Source organism: Tamandua tetradactyla, chromosome 2 (genome assembly GCF_023851605.1).
Source record: "Tamandua tetradactyla isolate mTamTet1 chromosome 2, mTamTet1.pri, whole genome shotgun sequence".
In the NCBI taxonomy this organism is placed as follows: Eukaryota; Metazoa; Chordata; class Mammalia; order Pilosa; family Myrmecophagidae; genus Tamandua; species Tamandua tetradactyla.
The window spans coordinates 10,227,519-10,250,355 of NC_135328.1; the positions used below are offsets into that span (position 1 = coordinate 10,227,519).

Here is a 22,837-nt window from a genome sequence, read left to right on the forward strand (position 1 = left end):
GGGCTTTGCATGCCCACCTGCCCCCTCTGGGACCTCAGCTCCGGCCCCCTGCTCCTCCGTGGGGAGGCTCCGAGCATGGCCGGTGCTTTCACGGCCTGTGTGTCCTTGTCTTGGTGTGCGTAAGCCCATCCTGTTCGGATGCTGGCCTTGGGGGCTGGGGGCCTGGCCCTGGGCGTGGGCCCCCCTCTGCCCTCCCCATGGTCCCTAGGACAGGAGCCCTTGCTTCTTCCTCTGTCCCTGCCTCGGGTGGGCATGCTGCCGAGCCCTGTGCTGGCCCACCCAGGCACACAATCAGCCCCACATTCCCCAACAGCCCTGCCATTGACGGGGAGAAGAATGGGGGCCAGCTTGTCCCAGGGCCTGCATGCGGGGACCTGAAGAGGAGGTTCCTGGGGGCAGCGCGCGCTCCCGGGCTGCTGAATGGCGCCTTGTTGTGGCATCCCCCTGGGCTCCAGCCCGAGCTGCCCCCCACGCCAAGGACCCCCGAAACCACCACGTATAGGGCAGATGCGTCCTTGGCAGGCCCAGGTCCTGCGTGAGGAGGGGGCAGCTGCGCCAGAGAAAATCCTGAGTGGCCGATGACACCCCCCCGCCAGGGGGCTCGCAGGTAAGGCCCCGCCAGTGGCAGCCGCAGCAGGGGCCTGGCTTTTTAGGGTTTTAACTCCAAAGACCCAGCATTTTCTTATTCTCTCAGCTCTCCGGGCTTGTGTTTTTCTTATTTCTCACTCTCCCAAGGGTCGTGTGAGAGTCAGTCCAATGAGTGGGTGGTCCTTTAATGTAGAGACCCCCGAGGCGCCCCCCACTCCAATCCCCATGACCCGCCGAGTCCCCCAACCTTAGACTGGAGGAGAAGCTGGCCTGAGTGGACTTCCTTAGGATGTGCCCCAGGGTTTCCCACTTCTGAGCTTGGAAGGCTGGCTGTGTACAAGCCGCTACGTCGGGCCTGGGCCCAGCCGGCGATTCCCGGAGCTTTGTTGGCGTTTGGAGGCATCTGGCTCGCGGTGCCTTGCACAGCTGAGTCTCCAGGTGCAGCACCTCACAGCCGCTGCCGAGTCTGTGCGTCCTTTGGCACGGTGCCCCGGATGGCGGCGTGTCCCTTTATTGTTTTAATTGCATTCAGCTTGTAATTCTTCCCCGGGTGTGTGTACCTGCGCTCCGCGGGCGCTACGCGGTGGACGGATGGAGCGGAGCTGTGACCTGAGAGGTCTTGGCCCGGGTGTGGCCCTCCCTGGACCCCGGCTGCCCCGGGGGAGGGCGAGGCGCGGCTTAGGCGGACCTTGTGAAACCTGCTGACTGCAGCTGCGAGGGCGCCGCCTTGAAGGGGGGGTGTGGATTTCTTTCTCAAGATCTTCCTTGGAACACCGACCTCGTAGTGTTCCAGGAAGCAGGGTGCACGCGGGGCAGCGTGTGTGTGAGAATGCTTCTCCTCCGGGGGGCATCTGTGGACCTAAGTCAGAGAACCAGGAGGAGCATGCTTCCTGGGGAGCGGGGCAGAGAGCTCAACACAGACAGGAAAAGCCACTGTGCCTGCTTAACAGGCCTGCAGAGCTTTAAGAAGGTCCTAAAAAGAAACATTGGGGAATAATTAGCACCCTCCCCCTCCCACAGACACGCACGCTCTGGGAGCCTTGAAGGGTGAGTTCTCAGATTTGAATTTGCATAGGAATGGGGACTGTGAATGGGGAATGCTTGTAAATCCTTCCAAAATTGGGATAACATTTGCATCTGAAATACAGTGATCAAGTGGAAATTCCAGTGGAATGTGCTGGTTGCCTTGTTACTCCCCAGTTCCTTTTAATGGTAAATTGCATTTTCCTCCACTAGGATTTTTCAAATTGATATTATCTACAGATTTTCCCCTGAGACGGCTTTTCTGAGCCCTGACCTCTGTGTCATGCCATCCTCAACATCCCATTGAGTTTGTCCAGCTGCGGCACTGGCCACTGCCAGGCAGGTCCTCTCTGTGTCCACTGGAAGGCCTGGGACCTGTCCGCGAGGAGGTTCTGGCAGACTCGGCTCTCAGCTTGGCTCTCTCAGCCCTTACATTGGCAGCCTTTGTTTGGCCTTCCTAGTATTAAAAAGAGAATGATTACTTATGTCCCAGCATCTAAAAACTGGGAGACGTTGGTACTGGACAAAGGCAGTGGCTTCTTTTGCCTGATCCGCTCAAATGACCAATTCCTGAGACACTGGAGTTTCAGAGAGAGGAAGAGTTTCCTATTAGGTGTGCAGCAGAAGATGAGATGACCTCACGGCCCAGAATCTGTCTGCCTGCACTGCAGTAACTCTGATAGTTTTATAGAATTAGAGGTGGGCCGGTTTAGGAAAATGAGCACCGTGGTTCCAGGTGATGTGATCAGAGGTGATCAGGTTATTGAACATGAGAGATGGAGGACATGCTTAGTCACAGAACACATGTAAGAAAGCTGCGGCCTTAATATGATGCTGGGCGTGGCTTTAGTATTATAATGAGGCCCAGGTGACGTGTAGGTGAGAGTCTAAGCTACCGCGCATGTCAGGTGGGCCCACTTTGGTGTCTCGGTCATCAAGATAACTTTGGACTTGGGGTGGGTGAGCTCTGGGCTGACCCGAGACCCTTCATCAATAAACATTAGGGGCTGTTTTTAGTGGTTTCAGAACTCTAAAGTTGAAAACTAGATAACTGGGTACAAATGAAGATTAGTCACAGGGTTTTTACACTCACAGGAGCAGCAGATAAAAGGCTGTGCAATCATTATCAGAGATCAAAGCTGCAGGGTTACCGTCTAGAGATTTTGGGGGTATTTTCCTCTGTCTATTCCAGTATACCAGAAAGCAAAAAGAAAATCTATCCAGTGATTCATTAATCAGAATCATCCCTTAAATCCTGATTTCTCAGTTACAGCATCACAAAAAAGCTGATGGCTTTTGTAGACAAAAAGCGGGAGTTGTGCCTACACTGGGCCGCATCCCGAAGTGCAGCTGCCTCTTTAGAGGGGACCTCAGTCCTCCCTCTGCTGCCCTGTCCTGCCTACCTTCCTTCCTCCTTTTCCTTCCCCTGCCTGGCCCTTGGAGGCTTCATTCAAGGGTTCCTGGCTGCACCCTGCAAGACGTCTCAGGTAGGCTGACTCGGGCCCCTCAAATGAGTCCACATCCCAATTCCTGGAACCTGTGATGCTACCTTCTCTGGTAAAGGGATTTTGTGAGTGGGATTAGTTAAGGCGCTTGAGATGGGGAGTTTATCCTGGATTATCTGGGGGCCCAGTGTAATCGTAGTGGGCAAGGGAGTTTGGCTGCAGAGGAAGGAGCCTGGGCCCAGGAATTGGGGCAGCCTCTGGTATCTGGAAAAGCAGGGACATGGGTTCTCCAGAAGGGCACTGAGCCCAGTGCTGGGCCTCTGACCACCCGAACCACAAAGCTGGGTGTTGTTTTAGGCCACCGATGTGTGATAATTCCTAACAGCAGCAATCGGAAACTAATACAGGTACCTTCAAGGAGTTTGGACAAGGTGAATGAAACGGCTTCCCAGCATTAGTGGAAGTGTCACATGTAGTGTGAAATTGGGTTGTCGAGAGGCTACCAGACAAAGTAGTGGATTCTCTGCCTGGTGCTCTCAAATGAACAATTCTTGGGACACTGGGGTTTCAAAGAGAGTATTTATTACTGGGCAGGAAGCAGGAGATCACATCGCCTATTGGCCTAGAAAGCTGTCTCCCCAAACTGCAGTAATTCTGATAGTTTTAGAGTATCAAGAGATGGGCAGGCTTTAGGAAAACAAATGCAGTGGCTCTAGATGACGAAGTTGGAGCTGATATTGTTATTGAGCATGCACAGATTGATCACATGCTGATTTTGACTAGTAAGATAGTTTAGGAATTGGGGAGGGTTAATTCTGAGCTGACCCAAAGTTCCTCCATTAATAAACATTAGGGGGTTTCTTTGTGATCATAAGACTCTGAAGTTGTAAAGCAGGAAAAGGCGGTATAAGTGGGCCAGTCTCCAGGGTTTTACAATCACAAGATAAAGGTTATACAGTCATTATCGGAGATCCGGGCAACTAGGTTACAGTTTGGTGATTTCAGGTGTTTCCTGTCCGCTCTTTTACTTCATGTGAGAAAGTGAGAAAAGCGGGTGTGTAGTGATTCAGTAATGATCATTATTTGTTCGTTCTTAGCTGTCCGTCGCAGAGACCGCTGGTTTTCAGACGTCACTGTGTGAGGATCCCTTGGGAGGTTTGTTAAAACCTGGCTGGCCGGGCCTCACCCCCGGCACTGACTCAGCAGATCCAAGAATGTTCCTTTCCACCCAGTCCCCGGGGGATCTGCAGCGGGTCCCAGGACTGTACCACACGCAGCCCTGTCTAGATGGCGAAGGCTTCAGGGGCTACAGTGGCTCAGGAGGAAGTGGGAATTCTGCAAGCTTCGCAGGGAGAGCAGGATTGAAATAACAGGGGACCACCCGGCATGGGAGCATCCGTGCGGCCAGCGAGCATCCTGCTCTGAGACAGCGTCCCTCTAAGACAGGCCCAGGTGGCCCGACAGGGAAGGGGCCGTAGCATCCGTGCGCTCGGGACTGGGCGTGCGGCCACAGGCCCGGACGGGGAGTGGAGCAGGCGGTGCGAATGGGGTTTAAAGAAAGCCTTTCCCAGCATTTCCTGCTAGACCTGCCCAGGAAGTGGAAAGTGGCGTACCCGGCAAAACAAGGTGGTGGACAGCTGCCAGGCATGATCTGAGCCGTCTGTGCTTGACCGCAGGTACACATGGGGGCCGGTGGGTGGTTTCGGGGCTGGGTGTGGCCTTCCAGATGCTTCTCTGCGCTTTGGTGTTAGGGGTGTCCTTTTTGTGATCCCCATCCTGCCTTGACCTGGTTGCATGGGGAGTGTGGCCTGGCCTTTTGGTACCCGCTGGACTGCCCCGAGGCTAGACTCTCACCCCAGAAGGTGCCCTCTGCTGCTGCTTTTCTCGGTCATGGCCTAATGGGCTCCTGCCGCCCCACACTCCCCAGGCCCCTGGACACCACAGCAGCTCAGCCACTCCCAGCCTCCGTTCCTGCTGCTGCCCTCGCTAGAAGTGACCACCTCGGTGCTTGTCCCAGAATGTTCTAGACTCCTCACTGTTCCCAGAGCTAGCCCTGGACTCTGCGCCACGTCCCTTGGCCTTGTATGTCCTGTTGGGGAGTGAGGGTTGAGCTGTGACCGTGTACGCCCGTGTGCTCTTGCCCGCGACCCAGGGTTGGGTTTATGCATTGGTACACAGGCCTTGTGGATTCAACAGAACCACCCCAGGTGGACCCATAGGTGTGAGCGCCAACTTCCGCCTCGCCTGGCCTCTCCTGGGCCTGTCCGGCTCGTTGGCAACTCCATGGAGTTTGACTGTAGTGGCATACTGTTGTGCTGAACCAAGGCTGGAACCTGACTTTTATGTCCTGGTAAAGGAGGAAGGTCTGGCCACGGCACAGCACTTTGGGGCAGATGCATTTCCCACGTGCATTTCTAGGGAGGGAATGGCAGTACGGACTTCAGTACAGCATCTGTGAGTTAGTAAGTTTGCTTTCTATTAGTGATGCTAGTGGGGTTCCCCCCCCTTTATGAATGTCAGTCTGGTTCTGTGTAACATTTCTGAAAAAGTATACGGTTAGGTGATAATCCAAAGTCTATTCCTTCTACCCGTTCTTATAGGTTGGTCAGCGGAATGCAGTGCTGTGAACCCTGAACTTGATCTTGGGAAGAAAATGTGATCTCTGGGGGGAAATTGAACGTAATGCTCTAGGCTGTTATGTGGGAGTCTGGGGGTGGGGAGCAGAAATGAAAGAGCAAGCCTTTGAAAAACTGTTATGGTTTCTGCCAGAGGTACTTGATATTGATATAACTCATGTATGATCCATAACTTTAGATGGAGATTCTATCAGAAATTCTTCCCCGATCCCATGCCGAGAAAAAAGTCTCTTTCCCGAGAAGTCGTGAGCACTGTGAAATGATCAGTTCTCTTTTCCTTTTAACTGACAGATCACTGAGTATTATTCACTTGTCCAGGTCATATTTGTGCAGTGTATAATATTTGTGTTCTAGCCGACCTCAGATCTCTTTTGGGAGTTAGCTGGTGTTTGTGGCTGGGCAGTCTTGATAGGGGAATGTGGTGGTTTGGAGCTGTGCACCCCAGGAAAGCATGTCCTTAAAGCGAATCTGTTCCTGGGGGTGTGGACCCATGGTGAGTAGGATCTTCTGGTGAGTAGGATCTTAACTTAAGATGTGACCCACCTCATTCAGGGTGGGTCTTAATCCTCTTACCGGATCCTTTATAAGACCATAAAAAACACAGAAGCCCAGAGAGGAAACCACTGAAGAAGAAGCTGAAAGCAGTGAAACCCAGCAGAGAAGGGAGACACCAGCAGACGCCGGCATATGCCTTCCCGTGTGACTGAGGAGTCCCAGATGCTGGCAGGCTGTCTTCAGAGCCCAGGAATCGTCCTTCTGATGCCTTGATCTGGACATTTTCACAGCCTGTGAACTGTAAGCTTGTAAGATAATAAATCCCCATTGTAAAAGCCAGTAGAGTATATTTTTCTGTGCGTTGCATTTCATCAGCTTTAGCAAACCAGAAACAGGGAGAGTGAGTCTTAGCCCTGGAAGGCAACTGGCATCTTTCGCTGCCGTCAATTCCAGAAGTTTCCTGAAGCTGGGGGTGGGGCAAGGGTCAGTGGCAGGGCTAGCATCAGGCCTGTGGCCCCACCTGCTCATGCGGCAGGGGCAACCTCTGCACAAGGAGCCAGGCAAGTGAGCGGAGCCAGCACTGCAGCACTCTGGGTGGACTCGGTAAAAGGTATTACTGTTAATCCCAGGCCAAGATTTGGCTCGTCTTAAAACTTAAGATAACTGGAGGCCGACATCAGATGTCTGCTTGCCCAAGTCATATGACGCTAGGTTTTGTTTTCTGTGTGTCTGGTAAACGCATTGTGGCAAAGGCTGTTCTGCTTCAGCTGCCTTGTCCAGGGCCAAGGCTGGCTCATCTCAATGACCACATTTTTTAGGGAGTTGAATTAAGGAGGTGGTGACCTCGTGAATGCATGTGTCTGAGACGGCTGGCACTCCCTCTCCCTGGGGCCTCACCTCCCAGGTGGCTGGGGATGCTGAGTGGGCTGTAGAGCGGCCAAGGAGGCCCACGGGCTCAGACCCTCCCTGGATATTGTTATTCTGCTTTGAGGTAGAAAGGTTAGATCTCTCCGAGGTGATTCTGAACGCTGATCCGATAGCAAGTTGCTCTGAATGAGTCGGCATTATGTCAGCCACACTGATTGTGGGCTGATCACCGGTTTAGCAGATGCCAGCCTGCAGTGTAGCATCTTCTAGGACAAGACACGAGGGTTGGAGGGCTTTATCTCAAGCCTTCAGGAGGTGTGTAGATGAGTCTGCTCTCCTTAGCCCCTCTCTGATCAGCTTGCTTGGGGAAAAGTCATTGTAGAAGGAGTCACGTCCAAAACTTGGGGGAGAGGTGTCATTTTTAATTTAAGTTTATTTTTAAGGCCGTTGCACTTGGAGTGGTGAGGAGCTGCTACCGCAATTTGAAGTTTGAGATAAAGGCTTACTAAATAACCCAAGTCATGAGGCAGTAATAAGCTTTTATAATATATCATGAACAGTAGTAGTTAACATTTGTTGGGCCAAATGGCCTCTTAAATCATTCACACGGCTTTCGAGGCAGCAGCAGTTTACAGGCCACAGAGAGGTTAAGTAACTCAGCTGGAGAGGGTGGGCCCAGGGGCCAGCCTAAGTACAATTCTGTTATTTTTCTGCCTCTCTTAGGTGGACCCGTGGGTAGGTCAGATGGAAGAGAGGAGCACAAAATATGATGGTAAAGTGAGAAAGGGACACAAGGGAGATGGGGCATGACTTGGATTAAAGAGGTTGTCTTGGGGCTTTTGAAAATGCAGATCAGAGGCTTGCCAAAAGGCTGAGAACGGGTTCTTAAAGACTGCAGGAATGCGCTCTCCAGTGGATTCAGGGCTGCCTTCCCCTTTGCTGTGGGGTGACACCGTGGGGAGCAAACTAGTACAATGGGGAGAGCGCAGGAGAGAGTCCAGGGGACACTGCTATTGTAGGAAATGACAGAATTATTTTTGTAAGAACACACTGAAAAACAATACAAAAAACTTGACAGATATAGTATAAGTTCAAAGAAGACATTAAAAAATGCATCTGAAATCCCCCTATCCAGAATGAAGCACTGCTGTAGTTTTTGGCCTCCCACCAGTTTGTACAGGTAGGGGTCACAGCCAGATGGCCCAGGCTCTCCCTGGCTCTGCCACCCACGTGCCCTGGGACCTCGGTGACCCCTGACCTCACTGTGCCCTGTGCTGGCTAAGGAGTTAACCTGGGAAGGTGCTTGGGACAGCATGCCTGGCCCAAGAATGGTATCCTGAGAATGCACTTTCAGAACTATTTCTTACCTAAGGGAACTTGTGTTTGAGAACTATTTTATAGTCTCCTTTTTATCATTTAATAATAACTTCTGTTCATCTGTACTTATCAATGAACATTGACTTACATAGTTTGGAGTGACATCTCAGACTATGCTCCTGTACTGTTTAAGTTTCCTAGGCTGCCCGAAGCAGTACCATGAAATTAATTAGCTTAAAGCAGTGGGGATTTATTAGCTTACAGTTTGAGGCTGTGAAAATGTCCGAATCAAGACATCATTCAGGCAGTGCTTTCTTCCCAAAGCCCAGCTGCTGGCGATCCTGGGCTCTTCTGCCACATGGCCGGGCGGGTGGTGGCGCCTCCTGGTCTCACCCTTTTCTTCTGGGTTTCTTTGACGTTAGTGTCTTGGTTCAGTGGCTTTCTCTCTCTCTCTCTCTCCTCTCTCTCTGTTCATTCCATTTATAAAGGACTCTAGGAAGAGGATTAAGACCCATCCTGAGTGAGGTGGGTCACATCTTCACGGAGGTAGCCTCATCCAGAGGTCCTAATTTATAGTGAGTCCACACCCGCAGGAACAGGTGAACTTTAAGGACATACTTTTCTGGGGTGTGCCCAGTTTCAAACCACCACACGTATTATTATTTGTTTAACCCTTTCCTGATGGGTGGACATTAGACCACCATGCTTACTGTTAAAGCAATGTGGTGATGAATATTCCTCAGCTGGCATCTTTTTGCACTTGTGTGATTGCTGAGTCAAAGGAAGTATGCATGTCACAGCTTGCAGAGTTCCTCTCCAGAAAGCACGGATCAGTCAAAGGGATGGTCCTTGTCTCTGCCAGAGAAGGTGTGGCCTTGGCACCTCTCCACCCTGCTGCTTCCCGTGCTGGCTTATGCTCGGGCTGGGGGTCTTCTCAGCAGGGCAGTAGCTCACACCCACCCTCTGAGAAGTGGTCCTGGTAAAATAGTTTCTGCCTGAAAATTGAGGGGTGTGGTAGTTAGATTCAGTTGTCAACTTGGCCAGGTGAAGGCACCTAGTTTTGTTGCTGCGGACATGAGCCAGTGGTATGTGAACCTCATCTGTTGCTAATTACATCTGCAGTCGGCTAGGAGGCGTGTCTGCTGCAATGAATGACATTTGATTTAGTTGGCTGGTGCTTAAATGAGAGACTCAACATAGCACAGCCCAAGCAGCTCAGCATTCCTCATCTCAGCACTCGCAGCTCAGCCCAGGCCTTTGGAGATGCAGAAAGGAATCACCCCAGGGAAAGTTGTTGGAACCCAGAGGCCTGGAGAGAAGGCCAGCAGAGATTACCCTGAGCCTTCCCACGTAAGTAAAAACCTCAGATGAAAGTTAGCTGCCTTTCCTCTGAAGAACTAACAAAAATAAATCCCCTTTTATTAAAAGCCAATCCGTCTCTGGTGTGTTGCATTCCAGCAGCTGGCAAACTAGAACAGGGTGCATGCAGCCCTCCTGGGCTGCAGTATCGTCTGCTCTCAATTCAGGCAGAGTGGGGTGGGATCTGTCCAGTGCTGATGCTATTTAGCTTTTGGTATAGAGGAGCGATGGCTCCTGGGGGTTGGGTCTCAGGGGGACACCAAGTTCTGGGCAGGTGCCAAATAATCTCTTCTCTCTGTGGCTGAAATGTTTCTGGAACCTTCTGCAGTCTGGGGACATTTTGAGCATGATTCTGTTCCAAGCCTGGAGCATACATGTTTGGGCAGGTTAATGTGACCTTTTCCTCTTGGAAAGCTAGCCCTTTGATGATTCTCTGAATCCGGTTTTGGACACTCTGAGTTTTATAGTTCAAAGAGTGTTTCATGAAGTTTTAGAGTTATTTGAGTTTTTCAGAATCCCCTTGTTTGAATCAATTTGACATTGAACAGAAACCTTTGAGCCTTGGTCATCAGGGCTGATAGCCATTCACTCTTAATTCAGTGTGTGAACTTCATTTTGTGACTGACTTTATTTCCTTGTTATGCTTTTGAAAAAAAGCATTAAAAATGCTAGCATAATCTAATTAGCAATCTGCATTTGTTTGGAAAATCATGTTTCTCACACTTCCTGGATGGCCCAGATCTGAATAATCTGGGAAATCCAATGCAGCTGGCATTGGTTGGGGTACATGGATCTGTTTTTCATCAAGTGCCCACACCACTCCTACTTGAAACAAATTTGAGCAGGACAGTGATAAAGAAAATGGATTTAAATGAGCATATGTAAAGCCCAGATGTATCTGATAACTTGGTCTGGTCACATCTGGGTTACATTCTCTGACATAAGAGATGGGGAAAATTTGTCTTTCCAGGCTCAGGATCAGACACCAAGTACTGACCCTGCTTCTGCCCTGAACACTGCCTTCTAGAAGGTTTCCAACCCTCAGTTTCCTGATTTGCAAAATAGAAACAATGATGATGGTTTCCCGTGAGGAGTCAGCCTGTACCTGGCACGCGCTCTGCACTCTGTGCTCAGCATATGGCAGCTGTGTTATTTTCGTCATTGTCGTTGTCATCATCAGACTCTTTTTCCCAGCCCATCTCTCCCTGCCACAGAAGGGCTCTTGCTGCAGTGTGGAAGCTGATGCCTTCCCAAATGTCACCTGCTTCCCCTTTTACAGAGGTCAAGTGGAGCTAAGTCTAAGGGACTCCTGGCAATGAGACAGTGAGGAAGTGGCCACTGGGATGGAACAGGTCTTGGTGAGTGACTGGAGGAGCTCAAAACTGGCTTTCCAGGCAGTGCCTGGGCTGCTCCATGGAAGGCTGAGCTTTCCTGTGATGAGTGTCATTTGGGGAAGGAGAAAGGTGGCTTTACTTGGCTGTCAACATCTAAGGATGTAAGCCACCTTGGAAACATGTGATTCAAGGACAAGCCTGTGGGTATAGAAGACTCAATTCCCCCCATCCCCCCAGGGGCCCTTGTCAGTCCTCTCTCTATCCTGTCCAGTTTCCCAGAGCTTGCACTTGAGCTTCCTGGCCTCTTGAGAAGGTCACTGAGAGTTCAGGGTGCTGTGAGGGGGTCTCCTGAGACCATTAGGGAGTCATGAGGGGCCAGGCCCTGAGCTGCTAACAGGGTCGAAACCAAGGAGGACAGGAGTGTTCTGCTTTTCCTGTGTGTTTCCCTGTGCCAGCCTATGCTCAGAGTCCTAATTTCTTGGCCTCCTTGATGGCGTCTCCCCACTCTGGCCAGCCCCGTGAGGAACAGCCTCCCATACGGCAGAGGGCCAGGAGCGTGCTCCCAGGGCCCAGCTGTGGATTCGAGTTCTGCTGCTGCAACCCAGCCTGCTTAGCATTAAGTGGGTTGAGGATTCTAAAGCACTGAGGACTGTGTCTGAATCATGATGGAGGGTTGGTGAGAGGAATAACGTACAACCAGCACTCCTGCTTTTCCTCACCGTGTGCTGGAAATGGCCTCTGCCCCTGCTGGTCTGGGCGCTTCTTGGGCTGTGGCTGGAGCTGGCTCCTGTGGCCTCAGACACGAAGCCCCTTCCTTGTCTTCACGTGACTCTTGGCGCCCGCCCACCCGCCATGTCCCTCTCTGCACTGGCATGCACAGTCTCCTGTTCGGGTGGGCGGGGTGGGCGTGAGGTTGCAGCCTAGAGAGAAGCAGTGTGCACTGAGACTGGGGCAGGACTGAAGCTGTACCTGGAACCCGTTGCAAACAAGATGGTGAGGCAGTGACTGTGTGGGAAACAGCAACATTTCTTGGGGGCCTACGTGCCTTGTGATTTTTAGACTGCGTGTGACCAGGTCAGTGGGCGGAGGGAACGCACACTTGTGAAACCCACCAGCAGACTTTCCAGGGTGAGGTAAGGGGTCCTGGGTGCAGCACGGTGACCACATTTCTCTAAGGTGAAAGGCTTGCGTCAGCCCACCTGGGGCACTGCCCACCCCCTGAGCACCCCCACTGTGTGCTGGTCCACTCTGTGAGGTGAAATGCATTCTCTAGCCAGAACCCCCCCAAAATTCATCAGTGACCCCACCCCTTGTTTGCTCGGTTGTTCTGCAGTGAAGCAGGAATTTTTCAGGGGGACGCTCCTTGGGGGTGGACAGTCATTAGCGACCCCAGCTGGACAGGAACCTCCCAGGCCTGACCACAAAAACCTGAACCCCACATTTCTCAGGCTGCTTCTTTGTGGGCAAGATCCATAGGGAACTCGCTTGAGCCTGGGGCTGCTGTTACTGAAGGAAGTGTCGGAAGTAGGCCCTTCTCTGCCTCTAAATATGTGTGTCTCCTACTCAAAAGAGTATATGAACTACTGAAAAATCACTCCTGAGTGTTTCACAGTTGAACCCCTTTCCGTCTGCTAGTGCTGATTTGGAAACCATGTTTGGGCTCACCCCTCCAATTCTGGTTGCCCATATCCTTGCCCCCCCCCCCCCCACCCCCACCCCGGGAACGTTGGAAGAAGTTGAATAGGATGGTGCCTGGTTGTTGTTTAGCATTTTGCGGAGTAGGGGAGTTTGTTGTGGGTGCGTTTTCTTTAGCAGCCATGAGCCATGGCCCACGTTGGCCAGCCTTTTGTGCTATCAGGAAGCAGGAGTCTGGGCTGTTCGCTGCCAAGATGTGTCCTAAAGCAATGACCAGAGGCCGAAGGGCCCTTGAAGTCAGCTGCTAGTTACAGTTCTGGGTGGGGATGGACAGCGGAGCTTAGCATGGTTTAAGAATGCTCTTGAACTTATTTTTTGGATTTTTTTTTCAGTTGAGTTTGATTTTTGTGAATTGTGCAGGTTGATGCCAATAACTCGAAGTGAGGCATCTGGAGGCAACTCTGACTCTTGTTCAGGCTTCATTCCCAGTACCCTAGACAGACCCTAATGGCCAGCCCAGTTATTCCTGAGAAGGAAAAGTGAATCCTTCCTGAGCTTTAACAGAGAGGAACAAGTGGTCAGTTAACTGCGTCCCCAGAGCTCTCAGGTCCTGGGTAATGACTGTATGACTTGGCGTTGGCTGACAGTGACTCACCAGCTCGTCCCCATGTGGGACCCGCTGAGCCTCTTGCCTGTTCTGAGTCATCTGGAAGTTACCCAGGGCTGCAGACAGCCTGGTAGGTGAGAGTCATTTCAGAGAAGGGAAGCATCTCTCCACTATCATGGCCTCTGGCTGGGCTAGAAATGCAAGATGTCTTGAAGTCTCAGTCTCAAGCTCTTGGGCACGCAGGCCCCGGCTGAATTTCCTGTGCAGAGTCTCATTGTCTGGGAGCAGATCTGAGGGTTCTGGGATTGGGGTTCCAGTGAGCAGTGGCTTGTGACGTGTGGATGAGGCTCTTTTTCCTCTGCCTGGAAGCTCCAGAGTGAATCCCTGGAATTGGGGGTACACTTGATGACTGCAGATGGGTCATTACTACTTAGGCTTCGTTTCATGCCAAGGAGCATAGAAATGGTTCTCAGTGAGGGGAGCCCTGGAGCACCTTTGGGCCATCTTTCCAGATGCAGGTGTTTCTTCTTTCTGATAGGGCCGTCTTACCCCAGACCTTTAGAATAAATTCTGCCTTCCATCTGGACGCGACCTTCTCAGAAGCGGCTGTGGCCATTTGAAATCAGACAAACTGGAAGGCCTCTGCATTGTGACTGTATCATGTGAGGTTTTTCCCCTACTTGGGAACTTCGAGGAGAAAGTTGAGGAGCCACCCTCTGTCTGGGTTGGCAGCATCTGAAGGGAGGTGAGGTGAGGAGGAATAAAGAGCATCAACTCCTTTGAACTATAATGAAAAGTTATGGGGGAATTGACCTCTAATCCAATATGGCACGCTGAGACAAATACCATACATTGGATTGGCTCAACGACAGGAATTTATTGGCTCACAATTTCAGAGATGAGAAGATCTGCTTCTTCCTCCCAGGATCAGTGTCTTCTGGCTGGCTGACGATCTTTGGGGTTCCTTGGCTTTTCCGTCACATGGCAATGCACATGGTGGCATCTTCTCCTTTCTTCTGAGTTCTGTTGACTTCCATCTTCTGGCTGTTCCTCTGGCTTATTCTTTCTGGGTCCCGTTTCCTTTGTTTATAAGGACTTCCCCATTTTGGATTAAGGCCTAGTTTTGCTTAGTTTGTATGCACCTTAACTAACGTCTTCAGAGGTCCTGTTAACACATGAGTTCACATCCACGGGATGAGAGGTAGGGACCTGAACCTGCCTTTTGTGGGGAACAAGGTTCAGCCCCCAGCAGTGTCCACAACCATTTCGCATTTCCCTAGAAGGTTACTCATTAGTGTAGTTATGTTGACGTGTGCCTTCGCTGGTTATTTAGAAACCAGAAAGTTACTGAAATTCTGGCCTTAAACTTGTAAACAGCTGTGTGGTAAGTATCTTAGTGGTAGAGAAGAAACCCAGTTGCGTGTCAGGTCTTAGGCCCCAGGCGTGGTTCTACAACAGCTTTTCTTTTCTTCCCACGCTAGCTTTTTCAAGCTAGTCCACCACTGCACACAGAGACCACGCAGTCTGCTGCAAATGGGGGGGTTATTATAGTGTTGAATATGGTTAAGAAATGATGGAGTCTCAAAGATAATGCGCTTTGCTGTGGGTTGCAGCTGACACTGATCCCAAGGGTGAGGGTGGAATTTGATGGTTCTCCAAGAGATGAAAAAGCCAGAGAATCAAAGCAGAAGGTTATTGGCTGCATCTTGTAGGCATGAGACAGTAAAGCATTTATTAATAAAAGCGGAATTGGCAGCGTGACATTATCCAGTGGTGGATGTCTTTTTGTCTCACGTGAGGAGTGAGGCTAAGCTGGGGCCTTCACCTCGCTTTGTCAGGAGCGTGTGGATTCCCTGATGGGTTTTGTTAAGCAGGCCGAGTCCTAAGAAGGGAGTTCAGATTTCAAGGGAGAGAGCTTTTTGTTGACTCAGCCCTGGGCCGATTTGATTTTGACTGCAACCTGTGGTCGAGATGACCCAACTTTGTAATTTTGCTGGAGATATTTTTGAAGAATCACGAAAGATGAAAGCAGAGAGAGTGGCATTTTGTGGGTGGAGGAGATATAAAAAAAAAAGAAGCCCCAGCTCGGGCCTGGACTTGTTCTGAGGCTCCAAAGTCTGCCGCCGCCCTCTGCTCTCGTTGCACGGCTGGGACAGGGGGGGCAGCAGGGGCGGGGGTGGGGCAACAAGGATGGGGTGGGGGCAGCAGGAGCGGGGGTGGGCAGCAGGGATGGGGTGGGGGCAGCAGGGGTGGAGAGGGCAGCAGGGATGGGGTGGGGGCAGCAGGGGTGGAGAGGGCAGCAGGGATGGGGTGGGGGCAGCAAGGACTGGGTGGGGCGGCAGGAACCAGGTAGGAGCAGCAGGGGCATGAGGCTCCCCAGTTGGAATGTCCAGCCCCCTGGTGACACCCAGATGTGCCTCCCTTGACCGGCACCTTTTGGGGGACGCTGAGCAGCTCTGGGAGTGGGGCCCTTCCCTGGCAGCTAGACCCTTGTCCTGAACCACAGCCTGTGCAAACCACTCGGGACTCCAGACTGTTCTGGGCAGATTATCTACAGTTTGGATTCTAAAGGGGTCTTCACAGCCCCCAGATGGAGAAGAAGAGATGCCTGTATTTCTGGAGGGCGTGCCGGAGTCCAGAGGTGCCTTTGTCTCTGTCCCGATGCTGTGGAGATGAGAGGTTGGGAGCTGCCAGCTCAGGAACCACAGGGAGCATCAGTTCCAAACCCAATTAGAGAGAAGAAGCTTTTGCAGTGTCCCCAGAGCTGCAGAGAGAGTATTTTGTAGCCCTTCCTGCCGTCTGGCTCGCACTCCATTAGGCTGAGTGATGGATAGTTCCGGAGACTGGGGGGATGTGCTGCAAGGACTGGGAGGTCATTTAAAGACCCTGGTGGGGTTCATCTGGAATAGTGGCTCAAAAGGCCACTCGTGGCCTTTTTACGAGCCTGCTTCTTGCCAGCAAAAGTGCCATAAAACCTGTGTCACCAGGATGCCGGAGGGATCCGCCAGGGCAGGCTGCTGGTGCAGGATGGCTGCTCCCAGAGGTGGCAGGGGGCCTGCGAGGTTGAGCCTTTACTGCCCGCATCCCCCACTTCGGTGCACGGAGTAGTGACCCTCTGTGGCCTGAGCTCCTTTGCCCACGGTAGGTTGTGTGTGTGGGGGGGGTATTGTTCAACCATCAGGTGTTTATTGAGTCTCCTTGATGTGCACCCAGCAGGGAGGGTGCAAACGAGAGTGGGGTGAGCAGGGCAGTAGCACGCCCCTTGGAGAACTCTGCAGGCACGCAGGGTGGTGGGTGCAACATAAGGGAAGCTGCGCCCTCGTGGGGGGGCCCGACTTTGCTCTGCCGCGTGCTCACTTCCTTGCCCTCCCCTTTTGGTGGGTTGTGAACGAGTCTTCCCACTTACAGGTCCTGTCCACGCTCAGGAAGTAGAGCCCTGCTAAGCCAGCCTTCTGTTTGGTAGAGGGCTGGGTTTGTGGTTGCCCTGGTGCCGTGAGCCGAGCCACGGACTGTGGCAGGGGACGGGAGCACATGCCCCTGGTGGCAGCATGGCGCTGGCCAAGGCCTGGAGGCGAGAAGCACCCAGATGGCATCTGGGGAGAGGCTGAAGGTTGGGTGGGGGAGGGTGGCTGAAATGCCGGTTCTCAAGCCTGGCTGCCATGTGTCAGGTGACTGGGGCTTCTGTAAGGACATGAAAGCAGGGTCCAGGCTTCGGTTATTTTCTAAGCTCTGTAGAGGGCTAGGGCAGCGTGGATCTAGCAAATTGTAGGATGTGGTCTGAGGCTGCTCAGTCAGGGCCTGGGGAGCTCATTCCATAAGCCATGGTGAGAAATAGGAGGTTTTTAAGGGGATATGCTGCTGCCAGCTGCCCCTCAGTAAGCAGTGCAGCGGCAGTGTGCAGGCTGATGCAACTGTGGGAGGCTTAAGACGGGCGGGCTTCCAGGAAGAGTACATCCCACCTCGAGGTGGCCGGGAGGAGGGGTGATGAGATGGCAGGAGGAGTTGATGCCACCAATTAGGTATGAGCGGGAGGAAGATGGTACTTGGGGCTGTGCTGCCCAGGCTTAGAGAAGGGGGATTCAAGGGGGCAGGCCTGGAATTCCGGTCCCAGCCCCAGGCCCTTCCAGGAGGAAGAGATAGAGGACTCAGTCGTCCAAAGAGCAGCTGGTCCAGGCTCCACCCAGCAGGGGCTCTGTGTTTGTGTCCTGCAGACCCACCTTTCCAGGCAGTCGTAGGAGATGGAAGCCAGGCAGACGGGCCTAGAACTGACCCGAGGCCTGCCCACCCCACGTTTTGGGAATAGAGAGAACAGAACAGCTTTCAGTACAGCAGATCGAGGGAAAGGGGGCTTATGAAAGAAGGGCTTGATCGTGTTTTGAGCTGGAGGAGCCATCTCAGATTTAAACATTCCCTGCTCTCGTTGACTTGGGCGAGTGAAGTAGTCGAAGCTCGTGTCATGCATGGCTCCAGCTCTTAGAAAGGAAACTTTCTGATGAGGTGTAAATCACAGTGTTGGAGAATATGGAGGATCTAACATGTCCTACCGATGCTGCCCAGTAAGTAAAGCCCTGCCAAGCCCAGGCCTCTGGTCTATTCCAGCATGGCCTAAGAAAAACAGCTTTTCCCTCTGCTCGTTACAGTTTGTTCCAGTGTGACCTTTCCGTTTCATAGCATGGGTGTGCTACAAGGGGGTAGGTTGGCTTCCTACGTGCACTCACTCAACTGCATGTGTGCATTACAAATCCTTATTCACACTGTCTCACCCTCCGAGGGGTATTCTTTTCAGAGGAGTAGCTGAGGTGAGTAGAGTAGCTGAGAGGTTGGTGGAGTAGCCTGTTGGGGGTCTCACAGCTGGTCAGGGCAGAGCTGGAACCTGAACCTGGTACTACTGATCCCTGCTACGGGAAGGAAAAATCAGAATGCAACCCAAACATCCGATTGGTTTTAAAGACATATGAAAAATGCTTACGTTGGATGCCTTGACTGTGTTATAGAGCAAATCTCCCACCCCCACCCCAAATGGCTTTAGCTCAACTGACTGGAAAAATGTAGAAGAAAGTCAAATGAAAATGAATCATGGAAATGAGGAGTGATTGTTTCCACATAAAAGGAAGCAAACCTTTTGGTGCCAGAGATGAAAAGTCCTAAGCCTCTGTCAGTCCTCTGCCTAAGAGTAAGGAGGCAGAATCCCCATGGGGCTTTGTCTCGCTCTCCCCTGCCTGTGGTGGGTGAACCTCTGCAAATGCCACTTTCAGCATGCTGTGAGAATAGGTTCCTGGTCACCACCTACTGATAAGCCCACCCTCCACCCCTTGTAGCACACAGGCTCCTGCCCAACTAGAGAATTTGCAGGTTCCAGGCTCTTTCTTGAACTTCTAGATCTCTGGTCTTGTTGACCGCGGGTGGCATGGGGAGATCAGGCACAGGTGTCTTTTCAACTGCTGTGTGTACTGTGGGTGCTGCTAGGATTCCGTCTTATTTGTCGGCACTGTCACAGCTTCACTGCCTGGCACATGTGACATAGCCTCAAGAAGCCACTGTTGAACAAATGGTTTCCTGCGTCAGTGTTCCTTAGATCAAGCAATTCCAACAAAATGTGAGAATGGCCAGAAATGTATATGAATCTGCTTGCCATTCTTAAAAAAGGTTCAGTTTGGTTTAATCTGTTTGGTGAATTTCCATCTGGAAATACAGAAAAGGGAATAATATTTTCATGGTTGTCATAGTCTATTTTTATTTTCTCTGAGATAATCGACAATGTTTTCTTTTCTAGTCTTTTCTGAGTTTTTCAAATTTTCTGCAATTGTTATATCCTACTTTTGATATCAGATTAAGGAATATTTTTATTCAAACCACGCAGGTTTAAGGTAAGAAATTAAAATAGTACTAGGGAGTGTACAGTAAAAAATGAAGAATATTCCTGCTCCAGATCAAATCCCACTCTGTAGAGTTATTGCTAATTGTTCCTTGACGGAATTCCAGAAACTTCCCTCTCATACACATGCATAAGCATCATTTGGCCTGTAACACACAGAGGGAAACATCCAGATACACTTTTCAGAACCTCTTCTTGTACTGAACAGCACAGCTCAGCCGTCCTTTCCTTTCAGTGGCGGCTGGTCTTTTTTCCGGTTGTGTAATCCTCCATCCTATAGATGTGCCCTGGTTTATGTACCGCCATCCCCCGTAGGTGGGCTTCTGGGTGCTTGGCTGTGAATGTCCTGTATCCAGAGCGTCCTGCCCTCATGGGAGTGTGTTTTTACTGAACTCCTGGAGGAAAATCGCCGCAGAGGGTCTTGGATATGGGTGTTTCGGCAGATGTAGCCCCTAGACAGTTTGTCACAGCAAATGCCCTCCCTGGCCCCTTCCCCATGCGCTTTAATGCCAGATCTTGAGGCGTAAATAGCATCTTGTTTTAATGTGCAAAACTCACCCCATACAGGCGGGTAGGGTGGGGTACGGATTGCAGTGAGAGCCCCCGTTTTTTCCACAGCCCCTGGGCACCTCCCAGCGTTGAGCTGAGCTGGGGTGAGGGGCTGCTGAGTGGACAGGGTGCCGGGCCTCCCCGTCTCCTTCACGGCAGCAGCTCTGGGCGTATAAAAGGCGTCCTGCCCCTGGTCCCCAGAGCACCCGTGGAGTGGACCCAAGCAGGCGCTGGGGCCTAAAGCTCCCCATGGGTGTGGGGAGGCGGGGTGTTGCCGGGCTGCAGAGGGAAGCCCTCTAGGGCCTTAGATCGTCAGGGCGGCTGACCAACACCACACGGGGCCTTGGCTTGAACCACAGGCGTGGACTGGCTGGCAGTTTTGGAGACTGGACGCAGAGCATCAGGGCGGCAAGGCCGAGCCTCCTCCCGAGCCTGCAGCCTTCCGGCAGCTCCGCCACCATCCTCTCTTGTTCCTGTGCTTGACTCTCTGCCTCTGCTGCAGGACAACAGCTGTCTCCTCCACCTTCCGCCGACTGCTGGCTCCTGCTTCCCTGTCCAGTTTCGTGTGTTTATGAGGACCTCAGCCAAACAGATTAAGACTCATCCTCACCCAGCTTGGCCACACCTTAAAGAATAATAACACCTGCCTGCACAGGTCCTCCGGCACCCACGAGACGGGGTGTTACGGGGTGGGGTGGTTAGGACTTGAACGTCTTCTGTGAGGGTCGCAGTTTAATCCCCAGTATGGTGCCGGCTTAGTGGGTTATCAAGGAGAAAGCAAAGCATGTGCCTCTTTGGAGATCACAGCTGCATAGCTCAGCACCCTGGAGCGTGGGGTGAGTGGGCAGGGGCGCCCACATCCCTGGGCATCGGGGACAGCGGCAGGTGGGGGCGTGGGGCAGCCGGGGCCTGCACGCTCCCCTGGGGAGTGAGTGATGGGGCCCGTGCTGGCTTAGTGACGCCGAATGGGATGGCTCAGCGGTGTCAGGGCACTGTCCTCCAGGAGCTGTGTGCTGGCGTCATGTGGCCATATGTTCCTTCTCCGTGGATTCCTAAGGCTCGTTGTAAATCCATGTGTGTAGGGAGCCCCGGGGAGCCTTGCTGGTCGTGACACAGGAAAGGATGCCGTGGCCGCAAACCTCTCCGGGTCCTTGGCATTCTTACCAAGATGCGGTGCCAGCTGGGGACGGTGTGTCAGGGCAGTGTGGCCCCTTCCTCCTGGGCAGCATTTGCACTGTCTCCACATAAGTCCCACTGTGCTGGGGTCCAGGCAGCATAAGGAGCGAGTACCATCTGTTTCTTACATAATATTATGTAGTAGAGGTTCTAGGGCTCCCGTTTGAATTACGACCCAGAGGCAGAGAGGACTTAACCAGAGACTGGGCAAGGTGAGCCCCCTTGTTGCCTTGAACAGTGAAATGCTAAGGCCAGCAGCTTTTGGAGAGTAGGTATCACGTGCTCACAGCTAAGCCCTGCCTTTAAAAAAAAAAAACAACAGTAATAACATACATACAACTAAAAAATGTTGCATTTTAGCCACATTCAAGTGTATGGTTTGGTGGCATGGAATATTCAGTCTTGTGCTCCTTTCACCACTCTCCATTACCCCGACTCTGTCATCACCTCAAACGGAAGCAAGACACCTGTCAAGCAATAACATGCCCTACCCATTCCTTGCTCCTGGGGCCCTGGAGACCTGTAATCTACTGCCTGTCATTATAAAATTTGCTTATTCTTCTTATTTCATATGAGATCAAACAGCATTTGTGTTTTTTTGTGCCTGGCTTATTTCACTCAACATGTCTTCAGGTTTCATCTGTGTCACACACACTGGAACTTTGTTCCTTTTCACAGCTGCATAGTATTACACTATATGCATATACCACATTTTGTTATCCATTCATCAGCTGTTGAACACTTGGGGTGCTTCCACCTTTGAGCTGTTGTGAGTTATGCTGCTTTGAACATCAGTGTGTAAATATCTGTATGGTCCCTACTTTTAGTTCTTTGGGGTTTATATCCAGAAGGCAGCCCTACCTTTTCTCCCTCTCTGAGGTGTCCTTGGCCCTATTTCCTAGATAATAAAAATCACAAATAATACTTTCCCAGTGCATCTTGCTAAATGTGAGGCACTTCACGTAGATTACCTCATGACCCTCCAAACACCCATAGGAGGTACATATTATTACACCCATTTTCTGGGTGAGGAAACAGAAGACACAGAGAGGAATGGTAACTTTGCCAAGGACACACAGCGAATAAGTGGTGAAGCCTGGGATCAATCCCAGGTCCTTGAACCACCGAGCCCCAGGCTTTTCCCTTTAACCACCTTTCTCTTTTTGTAGTAAAAACAGCACCTGCCTTCTGCTGAGGCCAGGGATGCTCAGAAGATAAGGTAATATTTGCAGGATGGTGGCAAGACATGTGCATGGTAGAAGCCACCTCCTCCTTGTCTCTTTGTTGTTGTCATAAACTGCCAGTAAATAACTGCTGTCAAAGCAAAACAACAGCTCCCACCTGTCTTCCTTTCATTGTTCAGGATAATCTGGGAGGGGCACTCAGAGGCCAAACAGGCTCTCTCTTCGAAGATCGGTTACATCCCTTTCTCCTGTGAATGAACCTTTTATTTTAGCACTTTATCATATATATAACAAATGCATAGTTTTAGCAATATCATTAGCAGTTACACAAAAAGTCTCTAGTTTGTATTCTTCGTATGCTGATAGCTTATGGGTTTTTATGTTGAGGAAGAAGGAAAAAATGTCTAAAGAAGAGCATGGGGACACCTTGGGCTAGTTGGGGATTTGGTGGTTTTATTGCAGCCAGCAGTGTGTTTTTAATCCAGAAACCGGGGGCTAGAAGCTACCTGGCCTGAGGGTGGAAGGTGAGGATTCTACTGTCAAGGGTACATTGTTTGAAGTTACTCAAGGTGCAGTCGTACTTCTTGTTACCCCCAAACCTGCTGTTCCCTGTTGTCCAATACCATGAAAATACGGTGGACGTGTTACGTGTCTCTTCCAACCGCAGGCAAAGCAGTTCTGGGCTCTTTATTGTTCAAGTGACAAAGGTTTATTTAATTCTCAGAAAAGAGGCGTTTTGAAGCTTTA

General features: G+C 51.4%; 1 protein-coding gene and 1 long non-coding RNA gene across 5 annotated transcripts in view; both read left to right on the forward strand.

Annotated features, from left to right (window-relative positions):
* The window catches only part of SEMA4D (semaphorin 4D), a 170,426-nt gene that overhangs the window by 57,016 nt on the left and 90,573 nt on the right, over positions 1-22,837 (forward strand). The window lies entirely within an intron of this gene.
* On the forward strand, positions 749-11,945 carry LOC143665756 (uncharacterized). The gene is made up of 3 exons (XR_013167214.1): positions 749-6,487; positions 8,860-8,896; positions 9,494-11,945. It is a non-coding gene; the product is annotated as an uncharacterized LOC143665756 (long non-coding RNA).